This window comes from Conger conger, chromosome 5 (genome assembly GCF_963514075.1).
Source record: "Conger conger chromosome 5, fConCon1.1, whole genome shotgun sequence".
Classification (NCBI taxonomy): domain Eukaryota; kingdom Metazoa; phylum Chordata; class Actinopteri; order Anguilliformes; family Congridae; genus Conger; species Conger conger.
In genome coordinates this window covers 52,290,391-52,315,503 of record NC_083764.1, presented here as the reverse complement: position 1 = coordinate 52,315,503, position 25,113 = coordinate 52,290,391, and the positions used below count along the sequence as shown (strand labels likewise).

At 42.2% G+C, this 25,113-nt stretch overlaps 1 protein-coding gene across 1 annotated transcript in view; it reads right to left on the bottom strand.

The window, feature by feature from the left end:
- LOC133128480 (cohesin subunit SA-1) overlaps positions 1 to 1,336 on the bottom strand; it is a 51,114-nt gene extending 49,778 nt beyond the window's left edge. Inside the window, exon 1 of the mRNA XM_061242051.1 lies at positions 1,186 to 1,336. The gene's annotated coding sequence lies outside the window, so the exon portion shown is untranslated. The remainder of the gene's footprint in view (positions 1 to 1,185) is intronic.
- Between the last annotated feature and the right edge of the window lie 23,777 nt (positions 1,337 to 25,113).

Below are 25,113 nucleotides of genomic sequence, written 5' to 3'. Positions count from 1 at the left end.
GGTTTTGCATTCTGTGAAAATAACGCCATAGAGCAGACGATTTAACCATGCACAACACGTCACGGCGACCAGAGGCGAGTCTAGTTTTCTTCTTTTGTACGAACTAGAAACAGGACGTACCCTACAAGTGCGTAACCCCACACGGAGGACACCCATAACAACGTGCAACAGTCATAAATTATTTCTGAATTTCGTGGTCTGCCCGGTATGATATGGCATGTTACAGTTAGGTCTAGGAGGTTTAGATCCACGAAGTGTTCGGAGTATGTTTGGTATCAACAAGGGTTGAACACTTGCACTTAATTGCGTGTCATATCTGGTTCGTAGAAACACAGTAAGGAAATTACCCGCCCACAGGGTAGAATTGCAGCTAGCTAGCTTGTTAGCTTCGCAACCCCAACCCCCCTTGCAAATTTTAAAACTGGCGTTAGAAAACTAGCTAATTTTCTACGAATACAGCTTTGGAAGACAAAAAAAGAAAAGAACCACACGTATATGTCGTCATCTGATACCACTTACAGCACGGTGAGGTTGAATCAACAGATCTTGGCACCCCCCTCCCCTTAGAAAACAGTTCAATCATTCAAATGAAATCCCCAGCAAAGTATCTGCTACCATTCCCCGGACAGCATGTGCTAAAAGCCCCATTTCAAACGGACCGTGGAAGGTATACGGTACAGTGAATTAAACTATTAGCATATGTAACTACATGGGAAAAACAATCACAACAAATCTGCAAACAAGCGTTAGCTTTAGCTAACTAGGTAGCTAGCTAAAGCGCTAACTAGCTAACTCCAGAGCTAAGAAAAGCACTGTACAAAGAGATCTTGTTTTTTTTACGGTGTACGTCCGCCGTTCCGAGGCAAAGGAAGAATTCATTGCATAAATGGTAATATAATAGCGTAGGATGCGACCAGTGGTATAGCCTACTCGCTATATGTCTTTGAACCAAGAGTTTTCTGTAACCAAGTACGTAAGTCACGACTCTATGAGCCTAAATAACGAGAAATTGTAGCTAATGCTCCTCAATAACGTAAGCAGAGTAAAGAAAGCACATTCCCCCTTCTCGCCTAAACGTTCCCATCCCCCACCTGCAGTCTCTCCCTCTCCCGTCCTCCATCTTTAATCTGTGCCCCGTCTCCCTTTCTACCGCCCGAAAAAAGCCCAAAACCAACACCAACTTACCTTTGCTGTCCATTACGGTACCGTTTACAACTTTCAGAAATTAAAAAATCGAAAATATTTTTAAAAGCTTAAAGATTTTTTATTGTAAATTGGACCGCGAGTGGAACCGCGCCTTTCAGAAGAGCAGCAATCCTAAGCCGCCATCTGGTGGCATTTTACACAATCGAATGGCGCAACTGCAGACCGGAACCAGAGTGCCCTCTGGCGGACACAAGGCAGCACAGCAGCGGCGCGCCTAGGGGCTAAAGGCAGGGCTTGAAAGACCCCGCCAACACAGAGCACGCATGTACGTGAACAGAGGCGGGGATACGTTGGGGGTAGGGGGAAGTCAAGATTGTTCTTTTGTTATGACTACCTTTTATTGTTCTCGGCTTTTTATAGCGCCTATTTATTTGTAAAACCTCCGGACTGGTAGTGTACACGTGCCTTTGGGGTAATGTATTAATATTACAAATTCCCTTTTGATAAACCTTACAGCGTTAATCGCCTGTTATGGGGAAAACAGGCTAAAGGCTCTGCAGTAACCTCACTGATAAGGAAAACCTAAAACAATTTAACTTTGAGCACCATTTTTTCTGAGGTATTTCCTTTCAGCACCTTTTTGGCAAATCGAGTATGGTGCAGTGTGAATCATGACAGTAACACTGATAACACTGCTTAAAAAATACTTGCCTTACTGAAAAACAAAAAGATAATTAAAAAATGGTATTGTTTTGGGTCTCTAGTGCACAGAAAGCCAAATCCAGGTTGTTAATCAAACATGCTCTGCGTAACAAGAATATTCACTGGATATAATGTTACTTGGAATGATCACCTTCTTGCAAGTGGGGATCATATTAAATTAAATGTTGTACGTATGCTGACATTCTACAGCAGTGGTCAGTCTTATGGTGGCATGGGTTGATGGCCTAGGACAATACATTTCTGACCAAGAACTGCTATAAAGGGGGTGTGTGTGTGTGTGTGTGTGTGTGTGTGTGTGTGTGTGTGTGTGTGTGTGTGTGTGTGTGTGTGTGTGTGTGTGTGTGTGTGTGTGTGTGTGTGTGTGTAATTTATTATTATTCATAAATAACTGGAAAAGACAACTAAAAGGGCCTTCATGTACATACTGTTGCATGTATGTAGCCTACATGCCTAAGACCCAGCTGCATGCCATTTATCATGGTTTAGCAGTTGGTTTCCCCAGGAAAGGTATGGCATGGCTATATTTAGACCCCTGTAAGATGAATGCATTCTCAAAGATTCAACTGAAGTAGACTGCAAGTATTAAAAATGCTTAGTACATATATAAAAACATTTTTTTATAGGAACTACACATCTGGCTTTGATGAGGCAATTTTAGCTGTTCAGAAAAAGCACAAGTAATTATGATGAACTGAGGCTAATGGAGCTTGTTTGCCCCGTTAAGGTAGCATGACTCATCGAAGATGCGTCAGTGGGCTCAGGATATGAGCAAAATTTCGGGCCAGAGGGCACTGGAGAGGGGAGGTGATTTTGGTGTTGATGTGATGGGAATGAGTACATGAATCAGAGGAGGCTTTATTAATTCATGAGCTTTTCTCTTTCCCAGCTATTAAGTGATGAAGCAAATGGACACGTGACAAAATTGATGATTTTTTATTGAAAATAAAAGTTATGAAAGAAATTGAAAAAAAGCATACATTTGTGCGTTGTCTCTGATTAACTATGATATAAATGAACAACACATTTATTGTAATGTCTTTTATTTTTGTAATGGGTTTGTTCCGTTAAGCTAGTATACGTCACCTTGATATATATGACTTAATGTCAGCATTAGTACATTTTTATGTTACTTTGCAGGGCTTTTTTATGGAGAGCTTGTTAGGAAACTTGTTTTATTGCCTGGTACCTGGGAAGAGAACATTCATCATTTGAAATTTAACAGACCTTTCATCAGAGATAATGGCTCCGTAAAGGTACTTAAAGCCTGTTTTTACTTTCTTGATGGGGATAAGTGTGGTAATTACCACGGCTCTGCTATCATCGTCCTTTGAAGAGGACGACTCATCATATTTTCAACGTACAACTCATATTTTTGACAAGAGGGTTTCATGCAGAGCCTGACACAGCTAGGTCTGAAAAGAGAGTCGTCTGTGTTGTCTCTCAGCTTCCTCTCTGCAAGCCTGCGCTTGTGGAACATTCTTGCTTTAACACTGCTTCTGTGTTGCAGCGCTGCTTCAATGTCACACAGCAGTGGTGCGACGTTGCCTGATAATCGCTGGTCTTTATGTTCAGCCGGGACCTGGGTGGCCTGTGTCGGGGGTGTCCCCTTCCCCTTGTTTCACCCTACCCCCGCCCTGCACTCGCCATGCAGGTGTGGGGGAGGGGTGAGTCAACATCAATATGGATGATAGCGAGGATAACCCCAACACAGACACAAACAACTTCCTGCTTGCCAGTGAGCAATGCTAATATTAATCTTCTACGGCACTACTGCCCAGATAGTAATACTGTGGATTTTGAAAGGTGTGGGGTATTATGGAAATGTTATGTCAGGGTGATATTTTATCTTTCTGCTAATATCTTAATATTGTGGCAGAAACCTTGTTTTTTTTCCCACATGGATGGTCCTTTCTTGCTGTCATGCGTGACAATCCGACATTGTTGTTATCATTGCTAATTGGATGTTTTTTTTGTTTGTAAAGGTGGTTCAATATAGTTTAGAATTAAGTTCTCTCTCTCTTTTTCTCTCACTACCCGGTTCACTACTCATTAGCTGGGATGTCAGCATCTCCTGGCTGCACTCCCCACAGAATTTAATTTCCATGGATCAAGTGATGAACAGGCCACATAAATACCTTCCTGTGAACAGGCGACAACGTTAGGAACGAGGAGAGTTCGGCTCAGTTACCAGAATCCAGTGGAATTCACGGTATAATGCATGCATCTTTTGGCATTATTTATTATTTAGATTTAATTGAATCTCTATAAACACTGAAGCTGCTTATGAAGCCACCAAATACCTTTTTTTGGAATAATTTGAGAATGGTGTACTTGCTTAGGTGAAAGTAAAAAAAGTCTGTATTTGAGCGACCTGTGGCGGCTGTTGATGACTCCATGGTTCCACCATGGCTGTAGATGGTCTCTACCTGAGGGCAGGAGAAGTTTGCACAGGCAGGGCTGAGTGCTCTTTGGCCAAAACAGAATACAACTGCAGGCTCATACCAGGTGTGTTGAGCATATGCAAGCAAAATGCCATTTTCAGAAAGTCTCTTGTGGTTTAGCAGTGAAGGTTTAGCATGGTGTTAATCAATGCTAAAAATAAGAACTTCTGATTCTGTTCAACAATGGTACAAAAAAGATTATCAGCATTTTGTCCAAAGCAGCCTCACCAAAAAAGGAATGAAGGACACCAGTATGTGCACTACTCACTCAAACAAAGGCTGAGTGGATGAGGTTTTATCTCACTCCCATGTTTACCAAAAAAATACATGGGAGGACACACTGCTATGTAGGAAGTTGTGTACCTGCTCAAATTGAGTGTGTTGAGGCTTTTGTACGAGTCTACAATGTTCACTGGATGCATCAAATTGGAGGAGTGATAAAAGGAAGCACTAAAACAATGGAGGTGGGGGCAGTAGAAGAAGAAAGTATTTTGGTTGGGGGGGGTAGAGGGGTAAGGGGAGGGGCTGCACACTGCAGGGGAAGTGCTTGTTGGGTGCGAGGCAGTTTGGCCTTTGTGTGTTGTGATTGTCTGCCATAAAACAGGAGGAGTGTCCCAGAGGAGGAGGCAGACATTATTACCTCCACAAAGACCTGATTGTGAACACAGTCACCACCAGGCCTTGGAATGACGCGTCATGCAAGCATGCCTGTTTAACCTGCAACAAAACAATGCCAAGAGCAGAGAAGGTCAGACTCAACATGAAGTGAATCCCTCTTTTGCCTAAAACGATACTCCCCAAATGGTAAATGGTTGGCATTTATATAGCGCCTTTATCCAAAGCGTTGTACAATTGATGCTTCTCATTCACCCATTCACACGTGCACACACACACACACCCACAGCAATTGGCTGCCATGCAAGGCACCTACCAGCTCGTCAGGAGCAATTGGGGGTTAGGTGTCTTGCTCAGGGACACTTCAACACACCCAGGGTGGGATCAAACCGGCAACCCTCCGACTGCCAGACAACTGCTCTTACTGCCTGAGCCAATGTCTCCCAATCATAATCGCAGGCAGGGCCACCTTTTAAAAAGGGCGGGAAAATCAGGACCAATCAAAAAGCCGTTCTCGTGTTGTATGTGGAAGGACACACGCATTGCGATGACCTGATTGAGGCAGTTGGTCTGGTTTGGTCTCAGCTGGCATGATCTTTTTGAACATGAGGAACCCGCTGGTTTCCGTGCTGAGACCGTGCTGACCCCAGAGATGCGTCTGTGGTCTGGAGGGGGTGGGGGGTCATAATCCCTCTCAGTGTTGTCTCTGAGATAATGGAGGCCCAAACCACAGTTATGCTGGTGGGCCCATGCAAGGGTGGGTGTGTGTGTATGTATGTGTGTGTGTGTGTGTGTGTGTGTGGAGTGGGGGGGGGGGGGGGAGGGAGGGAGACGAGACAGCCCTCCCCACCTTCTTATTCTCTGAGGTAGGTGATGGCAATAATTGCCCACTTACCTCCTTGCTCTACTGGAGTCCTCGCATTAACCACCTCTCCTTAAAACCCAGGGTATTCTGGTATAAATCCCAGAACAGGGCAATGTACCGACTCCTTGGACTGCAATCTCTCAGGCTGGGTCTCTCTCTCCCTTCTCAAAAATGGCTTGTTACGCAACAGCATCTTTTTCCAGCTTTGCTCCCATTTCAAGGGCAGGAAATGCATAACTGGGTCGCTAGATTTCTGCCTTTTTGCCAGGTCCGCCTTTGCAGAGATATCCTGAATTCCATAGGCACGATGATGACAATCGTAGGAGCGCATGTCTGGGTATCTAGTATCTGTCAAGAAGAAGGGCAGTGTGAGAATAATGCAGCAGCCCCAGCTGCCACCCCATGGGAGGTGACCGAACTGACGCTTCCCCACTCACTGGGCCAAATTACACGTCAGACCAGTATTATGTTAAAAAAGCATAGAATGTTCTAGAGCCAGCATGCTGGCTGTCACTGAAGTTGGTGGAGTGGCCTTGCAGCATGAAAAGCTGAAAAAGGAGCCAGGATTTTGTGCCTTTGGGCCAGACAATGGTGGCTGGACATTGCCCAGGGGAGAGATTAACTACTGTCAGGACACAGTAACTCAGTATGAAGGGAAAGCAGAGCTCTCCAACTGGCTGCTGCTGGTCTGAATCAGGCAGCCATAATCCCTGCAAGTGAACCACTGCCCTCCCTCCTATTACAGCGCATTTAGTAAGTGGTAACACCCCCCCCCCCCATTAATATGACGAAAATCTATTCATAATTCCAATATATAAATGTACTAACTGTAAAAGCCCATTCAGACATACCAGAGAAGACTGGGTGATGTTCTGCTAATACTTAATATTTATTAAAAATAAATTACTATTATTGTAAATTACTATTATTTGGGCTGTTGAGGGTGACACCCCAGCAATAAATAAAAAAGTATTAGTAGTACAGTGGTAGCATTTGTAGATTTGTTGTGGTGGTAAAATAGTAGCATCTCATTTCACAGGCTCCTGTATCTAGAAAATGTTATTGTTAAAAAAATAAAATAAAATGTTGCCGCCCAAGGTGGGGCTGTAGCTAATTTATCAAAATCCCACCCTTTGAAGTCTGCACTCTGGATTCGATCTGAGACCACGCGGCTAATCCATGCACCACAGCATGGTGCAATGTCATGTTATCCAGCTTCCAGTTTATCAGACAGCCTTGTTCAGTAATAGACATCAACACATTAAAAATTAAGGCTGCTGTCTTCCTTGTGTCCTGCTCTCCTGTTACATAGTGTTTATTTGTTTACACATTATAGAACCTAATCTGGGGCTATTCTCCGTCATGCATACTGTAGCCTGGTTCCATTTAAAACCCACCTGCGGAACGTAATTATGGTGTTTTTGTACTTGAGAGCCACATAACACTCAAACGGGTACACAATATCTGGGCACAACAATGCATTGCTGAATTAACAGACAAATTGGTTTGAGGTAATCGTGCTTTCAAGCCAGATGGCGTGAAACCGCTAATATTGGATCCTTTGAATGCAACGTACAGCTGCGGCTTTATTTACCAAAACCTGTGTGTTGCTGGAATAGCTTGAATAGAAGGCCTGTTGTGAAAAATACGAGTATTAAAAAATCCAACACAGCCTCAATGTGTAATTGTTTCCCTGAAAAAGCGATGACGCTAAATCTTCGCCATTTCCTCGCGTCGCAGCCTCTCTATAGCGTCACCCTCGCTACCAACGTCATTGGCTGCCGCTGCCTTTTGTCAGCCGTCTGATGGACGTGCGACAACCTTCACAGAATGTTCGTTCGGTACCGTTAATTGCGCACAGAAAATTCAGGCTCGGCTGTCACCTCCCTGGAGACAACACAAAGGGGGGGGGGGGGGGGGGGGGGAATCGAAGCGCTTCTGGGTTAGTGATTCAGTATTCAACCCACACATGCTCCTTATGGACTCGCACCTGGCAGAAGTGACTGCTGTGAAGGTTGCTCTGTTTTGCAGTGGGATCTAAATCTTAAAAAGTACAGTTAATGTGAAACAATACTTTAAAGGAAACCCAACATTGTTACAATATTGCATTTTAAAAATAAGAATGATTTACTCTTTCCGTTATATATTTCATGATTACGGATATAATATGGAGTTCATATAATGATGATGAGGCGGCACGGATGGTGCAGTGGGTAGCACTGCCGCCTCACAGCAAGGAGGTCCTGGGTTCGAATCCCCGTCGGCCGGGGCCTCTCTGTGCGGAGTTTGCATGTTCTCCCCGTGTCTGCGTGGGTTTCCTCCGGGTACTCCGGTTTCCTCCCACAGTCCAAAGACATGCACGTTAGGCTGATTGGAGAGTCTAAATTGCCCGTAGGTATGAGTGTGTGAGTGAATGGTGTGTGTGCCCTGCGATGGACTGGCGACCTGTCCAGGGTGTATTCCTGCCTTTCGCCCAATGTATGCTGGGATAGGCTCCAGCCCCCCTGCGACCCTGATCAGGATAAGCAGGTTCAGATAATGGATGGATGGATGGATAATGATGATGAAGTCTTCATGGAGATGATTCTGGAGAAATCATTACTGCATGCCACATCTGCTCTACGCCTTCCAGTCTGTCCTCAATTTATTAAGTCATTTTTCATACATTTCCATTTCCATTGCTCTCTGAACATGACATGACACTATGCACTGAATTTCTCTCAGCCTTTTGGAACTCAATCAAGAGATGTTTCGCACACAAAGCCTGTGCTTCTCTGGAGTCAGAATGCCATGGGAACTGTCCGTCAGCAACCAGCCTCCAGCAGGCCATCTACACAAGATCCAGACCTGTCACTGCAGTGTGCCTTAGTGGCGAAGATAACGATGATTCTTATTGTTTGAAGGGGATGTTGTTACACATGCAATACTTGCCTTCAAATGATGTCTCTTGTCTCTAACAATGTGAAACAGATGGGAAAATTTCTCAGAATGACTCAGCACCCTGTGTGAATTGTGTTAATTCTCACATACAGTCCATGAATCACAGATGCATAATCCTTTGAAATTCCCGTTTTGATTCTATTCAATGGGGGCAATCTGTGAAACTGCCGGAGAAGCGATGTGCAAGCAATTTCCTGGCCGTCTTCATCCTGCCCAACAGGGATGCTAAGCTCTTGCATTCATTTGAGGGCTACTGTACTTAGATTTGCTGAACTATTCCAGTGCAGCGATTCTATGTTTGCGGTTGTCCCCACAGTGATTACCCACGATGCACAGCTTTCCTTACTGACGAATAGGAGGGGGGCAGTCAGTACGATGATGCTGGGTTGCTAGTGTGCCAGATTCAAGTCTCGCTAAGGGACTCATTAGCGAGGTGTGGAGACTGTCAGAATGGAGGAGGTGAGAGTGTTGAGGTGTCAGCAGGGTGGCAGCTTGGTCTTTATATTGCACTACATTCGTTTAGCTGATGTTATTATCCAGATCCACTTACAAAGCAAAGCACATAAAGACATGTAATGGGATTACAAGAGAAACCGTAACTACAGAAAAGCCTTGTAAGACTCTGAAACCAATGTAAAAACAAGAATCATACACTCAAAAGAGAAAAATGGTTATTTGGCTTATCTCCATAAGGGAAGCCTTTTTAGTTTTATGGAACCCTCTATCATAGGTGATAAGAGATTTTGCCTGACAAAAAACCCCTTAAGTAGATATGGTTATTTTTCTGAGGTTATAATATAGTGCTAGAGTAAAGCTATACTGTCTTGTTAATCATAATCTATTTTGGATGGGGTTAAATTAGCATGGAAACATCCCGTGGTGCCTTTCATTACCAAGGCAACAAGATAAATCCTCACACCAGGCCACCAGGTATAGATCTCCAATCATTATGACCCAAGTAATGTTCAATGCTCTGCACTTTGTAACTCACTGTAGATAAGCTTGTCTGCTGAGGAAAATGACTATGTAAATACCTAAGAGGCCCATATAACCCTGTATGTATGATTAGAAAATGGGTCTTTCAGGCAACATTTATGGTGCCATTTGTGCAAGAGCGAATGAGAGAGAAGCTTGTTAACCCACAAAGAGCACAGTGAGAACGTTTTAGAGGGTATTATTTCCAGGTGCGAGCAGTCCCCTGCCACCCCCCCCCCCCACCCCCCTAAAAGTCATGGTCCCATGGCTTGATTGGTGGAGCATTGCACTAACCATGCAAAGTTTGTGGGTTCAAAACCCAGGGGAATACGTATACTGAGACGATGTATGCATGAATAGTTTTGTATGTTGCTTTAGATAAAACAATCCGGTTATCTTTCACTGTGATTCTCACACCAGCGAAACAAGTTGCACAGCCAGCTCCAGCCTTTGAGGGTGTCGTGTCTAGGAAAGTCCAATCTCCAATTTGTCAAAAAACTACTTCACGAGGGAAAAGACACCACGGCAGCAAGCTCTTCAGGAAAATCAGACTTTATTAGCACAAGTGCATAAAGCCAGACCAGTTCTGCAGAAGTGGACCTCAAATGCCATTTTTACACCCATTTTATACTCTGTTCTTATCTTAACTCCTCCTAAAACATCAGCTGACTTGACAGCGCTACCTTCTCGGTTCTGAAACCATGGTGGAAAATCAACCTATTTACTTTTTAAAAAATAAATGCTTTTAGTACATTACACAAGCATACAAGCCATTTTACGTATGTAATCTGTGTTTAACAAAGAGGAATCATAAAGAGCATCAAAACGATACCATGCAAGACATGGTTCTATTTTATATTTTCCAATACATGGTGCTTTTCGGTACTTTCTAATATATGGTGCTTTTCGTACTTTCCACAGCATATAAAAGCATATAACTCATGTTTGGTACTTTCCACAGCATAAAAATCATGTTTGGTACTTTCCACAGCATAAAAATCATGTTTGGTACTTTCCACAGCATAAAAATCATGTTTGGTACTTTGGATTACACATGGGTCACTTATGCACTTCTAACACAAACTTATCAGCAGTAAATCATTGAACATATACAGACATACTAAACATTTGATTAATATTCTCTTCTAATATTCTTTTCTAATATACAGACATACTAAACATTTGATTAACATTCTCTTATAAGTGAGTAAATGTACTTCTTTAGCCTGGTGCATTCTTTGCATTCTTTGCTCTCATTTCAACAGTTTTCACTGTGGTTTCTTGCGTTTTCATAAGCTCAGCTGTAATTAATGTTCTAGGTTAATCTGATTTGATAACAAGCAGCGTACATGTGATATATTGATTATAAGCCACTTACATATAGATACACTTCTGGCATGAATCATTAAGAGTTTCGGAAAAACCAGCTGTACAGGCATACCAGACATCTCGCTTGCCCACTGTCCTTGACTGTCTACAAAGTTCAAGATAACCGCCCCCCCCCCCCCCAACTGCTTTCTAAAATGTATTCAACTCAGGTTACTTATGGGTCACTGTGCTGTGTACTCCTAGCACAAATTAGCAGTTAATCTAATAAACTATACAGGTTACATATCATACTTTAATATTGATTACATGAGTAATAAGTCGCATACATATTGGTATACTTTTGACATGAAGCTTTGAGAGTTTTGGAGGAACCAGCTTGCTCAACTCTAATGGTTTGACGGTTTTGTCTGATTTTGACTTGTGATTGATTGTCATAAAACCTTGTTCCGTGAATTTTCTCCTACAAGGGGAGAATTCTATTTTACCTTGGATGCCTTGTGAGTCATGGTATACCATACAAACATCTTGACTTCAAAATGAAGGGTAAATTGCTACCTCTCGATTGACAGCATGAACGTTTTACATTTTAACACAGAGCAAATGGCAGAGATTGGGAGGCCCAGCAGTTGAAACTGTGCAGAAATGATTTGCTTTGCGGCAGGGAGCTGGATAGCCAACGTGACTATGAGTATCAGATGGAATCAAGCTGTGACTGATTACCCTGGTCTTGCTAGAGTAGCCTTAAATAGTAGTGTTCTGAATCAAAGATGGCTGCCATGGGGGTGTGTGTGTGTGCATTCTTGTAAGTGCGTGTGGTGCTTGAGGAGTAGAGTGAGGGGTTACGCGATATTCGGTTCTGAAACAGCCAAGGCTTATTCCACGACCACACTGCTGTCCCAATATGAACTTCTGCTTTGTGGCACATCCGCAGCATCTGGATCTGGGAGCACATTGGTGCCACCCTGTACTTAACAACCCTCATTCTTCAAGGGTTGTTAAGCGGCCTAAATTGTGAGGGAAATGTGCCACGCTACTGATTCCGCTCTTGTACAAGCCTTCATGTACCGTGCCCAAGAGTGCGCTTTTATACAATGGGATTACATTATCACTGATGGGATTTTATGAGCTCTTGCGCATTGGAAACAAAGACACTCGCAGTCTTCCAAACCCATCACCACTGTTCCCTTCTGAAACCTGACGTTAATGGCAACAATTAGAGCCTCAGGGAAACTGTTTGTTTTTGAAATTCCAAATGCTTGCTAATTAGCATAACAAGGGCTACTTGTGTGGTGCATGCCTGTTATGGCGACCATCCCCTTTCCTTTTCCTAGACTTCATTTGAAAATATCATTCAAACTTCAAATGCATTTCAAGGATCTGGCAGGCATGACACTTTTTTTTTTTTTTTTTAGCAACCAGCTCTAAGCTGCCTTGAAGTGCTTTTGTTGGAACAACCCCTATCATTCTTGATACATCATTGATTTTGTACAAGCTGCCATCAATAAAGCAACAGAAATAAAATTACACTGAGTAACTCAATCAAAAAATTGGGAAAAGGAACAACATGTCCTTTCCCATAAAATTAAGCGTCCAAAGTAACAGGTGTAATTTCTGGATAAACCACAGGCCTACTGTTTTGCGGCCTGATGGTCTTCATCATTTGTAATTTCTTCAAGAGGCAAAATGGATTTCAGATAAACCCAGGAGCCTTCTGGACACCAGGTTCCAGTGTCTATAACTTGGCTTTCAGTGCAAACTCCTATCAACAAAACAGACTGGCAAACTATCAAAATGAAGAAAGACAATAATGTTTTTTTATTTTGTTTTGACTGCTCTAAATCATAACTCAGCCCCCCTCCCCCCAGAGGCTATAGTGTTTGTTTGACAGTCTCCATGGCAACGTAAAACAAGACCCTGTGTTGAATATAGACACTGCTGAAAGAGCAAATGCACAATGTTCCTGGGTTTTTTTTCTAAAAAAATTTTTGTGTGTGTGCTTTGCAGTATGCACAAATATTAAAGCAAATACAGTGACACAAATATGATTTGGTGAATAGTTTAATCTACCAGAATACTTAATCAAAAACAGCGAGTCATTTTCCCAATTAGGGTATAATTTCAATTTCAATTCCAATATAATGTATCCCATCTGTCCCAGTGGGAGCTCTCCCAGTGTTCTGATAACATCGACAGGTGGTTATGCAAACTGGGCAGGTACTGTACGTTAATTACTTTGGCCAGCGCACAGTGTTTGGCTCTCCACCACTGCTTATCGTCCCTCTTGCTTCAGTTGGTCTCGTGGTGATGTCACGTTGGTGGCAACAGTATGGTGTTTCCCTCCTTCATTTTCTGTTGGTAATAGCTAAGCCGGGTTGTGTTTGAGTTTGATAGCTCTGTTTTGATTCTACGCATGGGATTTAGGGCTTTCTTTTTCTTTTTTCTTCCATTATACTTTCTGTCTACCATAATTGGTTTGCCTAATTGTACTTTTTTGTATTCCAATGGATTGGTGACCTATTCAGAGAGTATTCCTTCTTTTCACCTAGTTTATGCTTAGATGGCCTCCAGCACTCCATGACACTGACCAGGAGTAAATGGTTTAGAGAATGGATGGATGATTCCTTGTATCAATACCTGAATGGGTTTCGCCTGCAAGAGTGACTTTCCAGTGTTTTCAGCTGAGCTCTGTTTCTTTTATTGTGTTTGCCATCAGTTTTGGCGAAGGGTCAATTCCTGCGCCTGCCTGCATTTCACCTCTCTGGGAGTTTTGGCCATGTCAATTCAGCATCCCTTTGCGCTCACCTGTTACCAGGTCTGGGGCCCTACAGTTTAGAGCATTTATTATAGTATTGATCCATGTCTCTGAGCCATTTTGCCCCTGGACTTTGCTTTCCTCTGCTCCTTTTGCACAGAGGCATATTTATGTACTGAAGCAATGCAGGCTGGAGCTTTGCGCTTGTGTGGTGCAGTCAATCTCCTGGTTTATGAGTTCAGCTCTCTGGGTGCAGTGCAGTTCTGCAGGGGTGGAGAAGCAGAAGACAGGAGTGTACCCTGCCATCACCACACAGCCAGGTGAAGATTTTGAAGCCAGAATGTGCTGCTGGTTATTACTCACTGACTACTGGGGTATAAACACAGATCATATATGGAGGTAAAGCGGAAGTTCTGCTGAATGGCTTTTCCGGTATACTGTACTATGCTAGTGGATTTCATAATGGACTGCAACAACAACATGACTTTTTACCAACTAAAATCCCATTCAGTATATAGCTATGTATTTAAACCATAAAAAACATACTTTGAATCCAGACTTCAATGCTATGTAGTTTGCTTATATTTAGCTTTTGCCACTCTACATAATAGGGAGCAGTATACTGGAAGTATCATTCCTGAAACATCTACTTTACCCTCCCCATAGTCCTATGGACTGTCCAGATGAAGATCTCATGTGTTCCTTTTGGCATTCTTTTCTCCAAAGGTATTTACCTCTAAATAACAAGAGTTAGTCATGGGGGCTTCTGTTGCTATATAACAATACCAATAGACACAGACACACACACACATCGCACACAACACACACACTCCCAATACCTTTGTACATTTGCAGCTCAGGAGATGGGGGTGTAAGTAAGTGAGTTAGATGTTTAAATCCCAGGTGGGGTGGGCTGCTGTTGTTTCTGCCCTTGAGATGAACAGCTCCAGCAAACATCCAGCTGAAAGCAAATGGTAACTGCATGCAGGCAATGGTGTGTGTGAGACCCAATGGGACAAGCTTTCATTCTAAGCAATTAAACCGTATGGACCTCTTCAAGATTTTCTCCTTCACGGTACGATCAATCATGCTCGCATTAATAAGGGTGCATGTTGCATCCACTACATTAGACCAAGGCTAGCCTCCCACTCTTTATAACTACAAACCATAGACCATTTTGTAACATTTGTTAAATTATATTAATTAGTCATGCTTGGGGTTAAACGGCAGACATCCAACATTTTGCTGCCAATCGCAATCATATATTCTGAAAGCCATATTCCAGGGGTGGTTAGAGGGTCTGCTAGTTCTTGTTTCAGCTCAGAATCAGCAATCGATTTAGACCCATGAAAACTGATGAGCTTGTGTAACTGTGTAAACAGGCACTTTAATTGGTCAATGGCTGTAAGGATTCGATAAGATCAAGGATTGGTCTTGTCTCTATATGACAAAAACATAATGCAGGCTAAAAAAGGTTGTATTTGTTTGCCTTGCGGCTACCTGTCCAGAGTAGTTTGAAATATGTACAGTATATGTTTGTGTTATGGGCTGTAAGCTATTCATGCAGCTGAGTGTTTGTTAATGTCATTCAAAGAAGTGTTTACAAGCTATATTATTATGGCCTGATTTGTAGAGGTTCTAATTTAACAAGTGATTGAAAAGGGACTCTAATGTAACAAGAGAACGAGCATTAAAATGTCAGATATGATTCACTGTAGCAATAGTACCCAATGGCGTTTGCACAAAATTAAACTCATTTTTATTTATTTATCTTTTTATGATGGTGGGCAGGCGGCACGGATGGTGCAGTGGGTAGCACTGCTGCCTCACAGCAAGGAGGTCCTGGGTTCGAATCCCCGTCGGCCGGGGCCTCTCTGTGCGGAGTTTGCATGTTCTCCCCGTGTCAGCGTGGGTTTCCTCCGGGTACTCCGGTTTCCTCCCACAGTCCAAAGACATGCAGGTTAGGCTGATCGGAGAGTCTAAATTACCCATAGGTATGAGTGTGTGAGTGAATGGTGTGTGTGCCCTGTGATGGACTGGCGACCTGTCCAGGGTGTATTCCTGCCTTTCGCCCAATGTATGCTGGGATAGGCTCCAGCCCCCCTGCGACCCTGTTCAGGATAAGCGGGTTAAGATAATGGATGGATGGATGATGGTGGGCGGCACGCTGGTGCGCTGGGTAGCACCATCGGCCCACAGCAAGAAGGTCCCTGGCCAGAACCCCCCGGCCTGGACTCCCACGCAGAGTCCAGACACCCCCTACTTGGGCCGCCACACCAGCTTATTAGCAAAATTAGTCAAAATATCTGGACTTTTTTTTTCTGGTTTTGCTTTCAGAATACTTTTTGTTGTTGTTTTTAATGCTAATCATTTAGCTCTCAAATCTTTCATTTTTGCTTGAAATGCTTGAGACAAATCTGCCACCTTCTTTGTGTGTTTGGTGTTAAACACAAAAGGCAGGAGGTAAGAGCAGTCGTCTCGCAGTCAGAGGGTTGCCGGTTCGATCCCGCCCTGTGTCGAAGTGTCCCTGAGCCAATCGCCGTTGGTGTGTGAGTGTGTGTGTGAATGGGAGAATGAGAAGCATCAATTGTACAGTGCTTTGGATAAAGGCGCTATATAGACATTTCATTTCCTCCATTGATTCACATGTCCACTCTTATCTCACCACACTATTTGGATTATAGCGCCCCATTCACTTGGATAGCCCCCCCTTTGCGTGGGCCAAAATCTCTCCTAAAATCTCTACATCTGCTTGTGTGGAGATGCAAGATTTAGCAAATTAAACTGGAGATGTCTACTGGGGGAGGAAACTGGGGGCCAGATTGTGAAAGCTGGATTGTGAATTTGGCAGGACACCCAATGAAACACCCTTGCGATATGAACCGTGACATCTTGAACATCGACAGTGACCCAAGACCTTGATTTAGCATGTAATTACTCCACGGGCAGAATTTATAGATTTATAGTATTTTTCTTGGATCAATGCTGTGCAGACACTGTACAGATAATTTAATCACCTAGATCGCTTGTCTGTAGAATCAATATTACATAAAGATAAATAAATATACAGAGCACTGGCCCATTAAAAAGCATATTGTCCCTATAACGTCAGCACTGGTTTGGTATTTAGTACTAATAATGGCAGGCTCCAGCCATTCTGAGGCTGAAAAATTATTGGTGTCATGACTGTCGACCCAGCAGTGTGAAAGACCATTTAGCCTCCATTTAATCAACACTTAATGTTTACAAAATGTCTGCTTGATTAAACGTTTTTGGTGAATAACCACCAAAACAGCTCAATTATCATATATTGTTTTCTAATAATTTATTCCTGAATAAATGTATATTTCCATAAGCTTACCATTTAGACAGCAGTATTTGTCACCTTTTTCTGAAAATGTAGAAATAAAAACATATCGACAAAGGATTGTAACAAAACTGTTTTAGTATATGAGGTATACAATAAATTGCTTAATTGTGGGGATTTGAAAGAGCACACAGGATATTTAACAACAAAAGACTCCTATGTCCTATAAATGCAAGACCACTAGACTGTAATTAAAGCCCCCTTCAACAACAGCATGCAATGGCAGCAAGCAGAGTTAACTAAATTATTAATATCCTCAGCCCTTATAATTTCCATGCAGTGTCTATAAAAAGTATTCACCCCCCTTTGAGTTTTTCATGATTTATTGTTTTACAACATTTAATCACAATGGATTTAATTAGGCTTTTTGACCAAAAGAAAAAAACTGTTTAATGTCAAACTGGAAACAAATCTTTACAAATTGATCTAAATTAATTACAAATATAAAACACAAAATCATTGATTGTAAAAGTATCATCTCTTGGTGCAACCAATTGCGTTTAGAAGTCACATAAGTTGAATGGAGATCACCTGTGTGCAATCAAGTGATTTTAGTTTGAAAACACCTATATCTGGAAGGTCCAACATTTGGTTAACTATTGAAAAGCACTGATCAGAAAAGTACAGGGAAATCCTGGAGGAAGATCTGTGTCTTGGGAGAAGATTTGTTTTCCAGCAGGACAACAACTCAAAACACAAGCTAAAGCCACACAGGAATGGCTTAAAAACAAAGGTGTTAATGTCCAGAAGTGGCCAAGTCAGAGTCCAGTCCTCAATCCAATTGAGAATTTGTGGCAGGACTTTATGGCAGAAATTTCTGTTCACTCACGGTCCCCATGCAACTTGACAGAGTTGGAACAGTTTTGACAGGAGAATGGGGAAAAAACTGCAATGTCCAGATGCCCAAAACGGATGCAGGCCTATCCAAATAGACTCACGGCTAGAATTGCTGCCAAGGTGCCTCTACTAAATATTGACTTGATATTGAATACTTCAATCAATCAATGAGTAGAGATTTATTTTAATTTGACATTAGCGTCCTTTTCTGTTGATCAGTGTAAAAAAAAAAGAGCCCAATTTAAATCCATTGTGATTCAATACTGTAAAGCAATAAAACATGAAAAGGTCCAAGGGGGTGAACACTTCTTATAGGCACTGTATACTCCATACTGTGTATGCATATGATAAAGGTTCACAGATATTCATGGATTGAGGAAACCTTTAACGTGTGGCGTGTGCATATGTACTGTAAGTGTTTTTATGTGTGTGTTTGCCTGAATGTGAACATACTTTGTATGTGGGTGTTATGCCGGGGGGAACAGAGGAACCAGTAGCAGACAGGGGTGCAGAAAAATGGCAGGTTTTAATACAGCAGGGGCAGACAGAGCGTAGTCAAAAAACAAGCCAAGGTCCAAATCCAGGGGGTCAGTCCAAACAGGCAGAGGTACAAAAATCCAAAACACAAAGAAGAGTCCAAGGAAGCAGGCAGGGGTCAAAACCAGATAACCAGATAACCAGATAACCAAGGGCAAGGGAAAGGACTCAGGAACAAGGGCAAGGGCAAGGAAAACAAGGAGGCTAGAACTGGGGGACGGAATACAAGGGCTCAGGAACAGAACAAGACAAGACGAACTAGCACCGTGCGACTGAAAAGGACAGGTATAAATACACAGGGAAATGAGACAAACTAGGCGGGGCATGGGAGCGAGGGTGGTCTAACAAATGAACATCAGGTGAAACATATGAAAGGGTAATAGGACAATAACGAGGGGGAAAACGAAAACGCGGACTGGACACACATGTAAAACAAACGGCTCTGGACTAGAGAGTAGACAATGCATAGATTGAAGATGTAGTGATAGTTAAGAGACAGGTGCGAACACTTCGCTGAAACAAACAAGTAATAAGGGATAGCATAGGAAGGCGGAGTTATAGAACAGCGCAGAAATGCTAAGAGATGCGTTTGTGAGTTAGTAACGTGAATATTTCTAAACTACCCAATAAAAGTGATTGTTAGTTAGTTAGACAGACAGTAAGTGTATTAATCGGATTAGTACTGTACAAAACCTAGATTAGTAGTGGTTAGTAAGAATAGTGCTTTACAACATTTAACTACCAAGACAAAGCAGGAAGTAAGAAACGCGAGTGAGGAATTAATTGGAAACCTGAAAATACCGTAAAAACACCTGAATAGTGGGGCACGCAGACAGGGGAGTGACTTGACTGGAAAACATTCAGACGCAGACATAACAGGGGAGGACGAGTGCAAAGACTAATGAAAATAAACAGAACCAGACATGAAATATGAAAAATAATAAATGACAAGAATAAATAATACTAAACAATGATACACTAACACACAGAACACAGGAACATAACAGTGGGTGTGCCTGCATAAGAGCATGTGAGTTTGTGTGCGCATGCACTTCTCTATTTTTGACCGCCATTCTCTGTGTGTGTTTTCATTCTCTGTGTGACTGGCTTCCCTCCTCCAGGAGGATGTGTGCAGCCTGTACAACAATAAAAAATGCATGAGGAGAAAGTTCCCTCTTCTCAGGGAAGGAATTTGATGGTTAATAACCCAGCACTCATCTTCCTAGTATCTTAGCCAAAGCCTTCTTCAAACTTGCTTGGTAAAGAGCCATGTTTCATTCACATAGTGTTATCATATGCCACATCTTACATGCAGTCTTTTTTTGTATAGATTTGTGTATTATTTCCAGAAAAGTTCCGGAAGAACGTGCTCTCTTGCAGAAAGTGCAAGTGACATTTAAAAAATATATATGCAATCCTCATGAAAGGTATGTTCAACGAGTGTTTGACAGTAACTTTTTGAATATTTTACATTTCAAAAAGAGAAGAAAATACAGGAAATTCTCCAGGAATGGTCGACTGGCTGTATTCTATACTGTTCAGGGTCTGTTCTACTGATGCCAAATGAAATGTTCCCAGGGCTGGGATAAATGTATCATTAAAAAGTGTTATTTTTATTTTTTGCCTTAAAGTAAATGAGTCACTTAGTCCAGGCCAGAATATGTTCCACATACACATTTCCCTCCAATATCTTCTATCCATTTATTTAATTAATTATATCATTAATAATATATTCCTTTTGAACAACTAAAGGAAGCGAGAACAGAAACAGAGACACAACAAAAAAATGAAAGGAGCTCTAGAATCCAGGCCAGACAAATATGCGTTTCTTCCCTAATCTCCTTTCATTTTAATAACCGGGCCTCTTGAATGCCAGGCTCAATGTACTGCTGTTTGAGGGCTCAGCACGACTTGGTCAGACACACGGGAATAGCACATTGTACGATTGGTGAACTGGAACAGTCTCTAAAGAGCTGAGTGAGTGGTCACAGTCAGCTACAGTATGGTAGCATTACGTGGAGGCTGGAGCATCTGCTTAGGATACAGAAAGGCAACAGTGATTACCTTCACGTCTTTTTCCAATTCCCTGATGTTTCTGAATGTCAGCTCTGGGGATCATGGTATGTATATGGATGCTCCAATAGACTATTTTCCATTCTAATTCTGGTCTCTTTTCACAGTACAGTATGTGCACAAGGATTCTGGGCCTGTTGTGATAATTTGAGCAAGATCAATAATCCTGAAAATAACCTCCTTGGGCAGAAATCCCCCGGTGATGTTCTTATATTTCAGGCTCATTGATCTCCAAATCATTTCACAGAAAATTCAGCTGCGCCCGCTATATTAACCAGCCCACATGTCGACATCAGTGAATCTCACCAGGCTCGATACAGCACTGTGCTCTGAGGACTGGAGAGCTGGTGGAGGTTAGTGTGGAAGAAAAAACATGCAGGGTATTTGCATTTCACCTTGACAATTTCCAAAATATTTGGCTGTATCATCTCATTACTCTAGGAGAAGGGGCTCCATTTCAACAAAGGTCTTTCATCAAACTGCCTCGAGCATAAAATGCCTGCATTCCAACTGAATGGCGGTTGTAGTCGTGTTTTTTTAAATTGCAGGATGACATGAGAATTCAGACATTTGCAGTGACTTAAAGACAGACGATCTGTGAATATAAGTAGATACAAAGATATCAGAGAGATATTTATCTTCAGGTACTATCACTTGATGCACAGGCTTCTATCTATTTGGATCTTATAATGAATTTAATAGTTTTAAAGTGTTTAATTGAATGCAGCGAGTGTACACAATAGACACAATAGCAATGACAGACTTGCTTGGCTGGCCCAGTCTACAAGTTCCCCTGTGATTTATTTCCTAATAATATAATAGAATAAATGCAAATCACAAATAAAATTAAACACAGCTAGAAGCCTTTTAGACCATCATAACTGAATCATTCACTTAACCTTCTTGCAAAATACAGCGGCTAAATTTCTGCTGGCATCAATATTCCCTGCAGTTAATGAAATGATGTCATAAGGATGAAATAATGAGACGAATGACATTTTCAGGAACCCAGGCTGCACACCTCAGCACCTCCGAATGCCCCCAGGCTGCATGAACACTCACACTACAAGATTCTGCGAAGCCTGATTTAGCCGTTGCCGATTAATTTTTTTTTTAATTTCGTGGGAAGCTTGATCGGGTCGTTTGGTCGGCACGGACAATCTTGTAGTGTGAGCCCAACGACTCAATCGGGAGTCTCCCGACGTGGTCGTTGAGACGTCTGGTACGCCCTGATTATGTTTGATTTTATCGGAAGAATGCTGCTGTGTGTGATCCTCTGTCGTTGCTAAATAATTTAAGTACGCACCATTACGACAGACGGTCGTTAAATGTGAGCTGCTCACCGATGTTAGGATTTTAAACGTTCTGTAGTGTGAGCCCGGCTTAAGACTCACCACTGTCCTCCAAGGCTGAACGAATTTTTAACCGATCAGCTTGAATTATTGTACAATTTTGGTACAGAGTGTCGGTTCGTCAACTGTATATTTTGAAACCAGAATTAAAGGACTGTAAACACAGGCCGAGGGTGAGTCGAAATGTCAGTGAGCCTTTTTCAATGATAGGAAAGGATTTACAATGATCTTGTAACAATGCTTTAACACAAAAATCTTACAGATTGTACCTTTAATGCTTAGTATTAGTGCAAACAACACAAGTGTCCAATAATAGTCAATCCTTGATCCCATGTAATTAATTTTCTAAGCCTTAAACAAATACCATTGTCTCTAGCTTCTACAAAAAAAGAAGAAGAAAAAAAGTCAGCAATTAAGCAGCCACTGCCGAGTGCATTGAAATGTATCACTGTGTTGTGCATCAGCAACCATATAGCCAATTGTGAATTAAATATAACCCCACCGTTGCATCTAGATCCAGCCATCAATAGTATTTTGTGCATCCACAAAAACACATCAATTGTGTTCAAACTAAAGTGGAGGCACTGGTTAAAAATGTGTTTGCATGGCATTTCAGCAAGGTAGATGGTCCTTACATTTCAGTGGGAACCTGACACTTTCCGCAAAGTGGATGTAGACATTTTATCTCTATCAACAAGGTGCTGGACCCGTGAACATGGTGTACTAAATTAGGTTTTAGATTTCTATGAGCACACAGAAACGCTTGGATTATGCCTAAGTAGTAAAGTGTGGATCCAGCAACTGAGCAGACTAGGACATTCATGCAGGACTCGGGATTGTGAATAGATTTGTTGATCGAAATGCCTGTACTGAGGAATTGTCAGTGGGCAATTCATTTCCCTAGAGAAACAGGCATTTTAATGAGCATGTTTGTAACTACAACTAGAAGCTAATTTATTTTAGCTTCAGCCACAGATGGGAAAAAATCATGTCATGTACTCATGACTGAAAAAAATAAAAAAATAAAAAATTCCCAGCTTCCTTCATCCAATTAGGACTCTTCAAGGCTCACAGATGCTGGGACCTTGTTACATAACAAGAGACGAGGGTGCAGTCTTGTACCAGAACGCCAGCTTCCTGTCAATTTTAATAATGTTGAACAGAAGCATGTCACCTCCGGTGCCCTGCGGTTAAGCATTATTACTTATTAGCTGCTATAAGGTTTGAGAGGAAGATTCAGAGCATGTCCTTTGTGAAGGAACAGCTTGTGAAGCAGTGCGAGGATAGCCCAGTCTCCACTCCCAACAGAACAAAATTATATTTTTAATGAAAAATATGCATTTGCAGTACATATGAATCAACCATTGCTGCAGTAAAACAATGTTGCTATCATCTTTTATTATGCACATTAAATGTACATACTGTATGAAGTTCATGTATTATGTGTTAAAAGGTAGGGAGCAGGGTTTGCTGCCCATTGAAACTCACAGCCATGGGAATTAAACAGTTTTAATGTCCAGAAGTTACCGAACCAAAACAACTGTCTACTGTCCAATATATGTATGGTGCACATTCTTAGATGACAAAAGATGCATGTTCCCTGTTATTTGCATGTTGGTGTTACTGCCCTATCCACACCTCCTGAAGTTGATAGGCAATTTCACTGTGGTTCAAACAGCTAATAGTATATACTATAGTATATGTTTATAGTATATAGCAAATGTATTTGATATATCAGAAACATTTTGAACTGGCTTCAAATTAACTTTTGCAAAAGAGTCAATAACAATTTGGTGCCAGTCCCGCATGACATGAATGTGAGGTCATATCAATTCACTCTTACTGTGATTTAAATTGGTCCATGTAAATGTCCGATGTCCATAAAGTACCGAGTCATCACTTTTATACATATATTTTTGCAATTCATTCAATTTGGATTCAGCCAGAGTCTCAAACTTTGTGGGGTCTGACTGCATGATTGTATTGCACCAGTAACTAGTGATGTCATGTTTTGGGACATTGGAACATATAGGACTTCAAATGAGTAAAAGTCCATGGATAAAACTTTTTGTCTGATTCAATGCAGATTCAATGTCCTCATTCATTCCCTAAACTGTCCTGAATTTCATTTCCTCAATATTTTTCCATGTAATGGTAAATAAAGTACTGGGCCAGGCCTGTGACAAATTCAGATGTGGGAGGTAGCCTGCTCACTCAGTCTGTCATGCAGTCAAGCCTGCTGTGAAGATACAATATCACAGCAGACACATGTTGCACTCCTTTGATGTGATGTTTTGTGGCAGAGAAGCTCCCCGTGACCTCCTGGATAATGGCCCCTGAAGACAATAGCCTCCTGCTGGGAAAGCTTCCAGGCTCTCCTGCTGGCTGTTCACCACCTCTGGGCTAGTGCTATTTTCCTCTATAATTTGAATGGTAGGAGATTTAATTTGGGTTGACAATACAACTGCCGCTCGGAAGGCGTGCGTGATTTTCAATTTCCACCACGGCAGCTGACTTGGTTTCAGTCAGCGTTTATTTCTCCCAAATTCCAGTTTCTTTCATTACAGGTTCAGCATTTACAGCCGTTTTGCTTCCGGGGGTGCAGATAAATCCTTTCTCGCCTGCCCCTTCCCAATCTGCTGCTCGAGAGCAATAAAGGCTAGCAACGGCGTTGTGTGCGTACAGAACACAACTCGTTGAGGGGGGATGAAATGAGCATTGCGACGCTCTTATTTTATCAGCTGTGAGACTGTGAGGAGATCACCTCCTTGCAGCAGCTTCCCTGGCTGCTGGGAAATGTGAGAAACGCGTCACCTCTCCACATACCCGCGGCAAGTGAACAGCAGAACTTGGTTTCCTGCTTCACTCTTTCACCTCTATTACACACAGCGTGGAGGTCGTACCGTCACCATGGATGGGACTGGCTGGCTCCTAATGGGTCTATTTGTGTACACTGCACTCTGGGAAAGAAAGGCTCTGTGACAACATGGCAGCGCCTTCATCTCAATTACCTTCCGTCACCGCTCACCCTTCTGTCCCCAGCTCCTTTCTTCCATCACGAAACGTGAATCTCACAGGTTGGGCAAGATTCAATGTCTTCTGGCTATGTGAAGACACGCTTCACAGCCTTTGATGGGTTGACCCTGAAAATGAAAATAGCA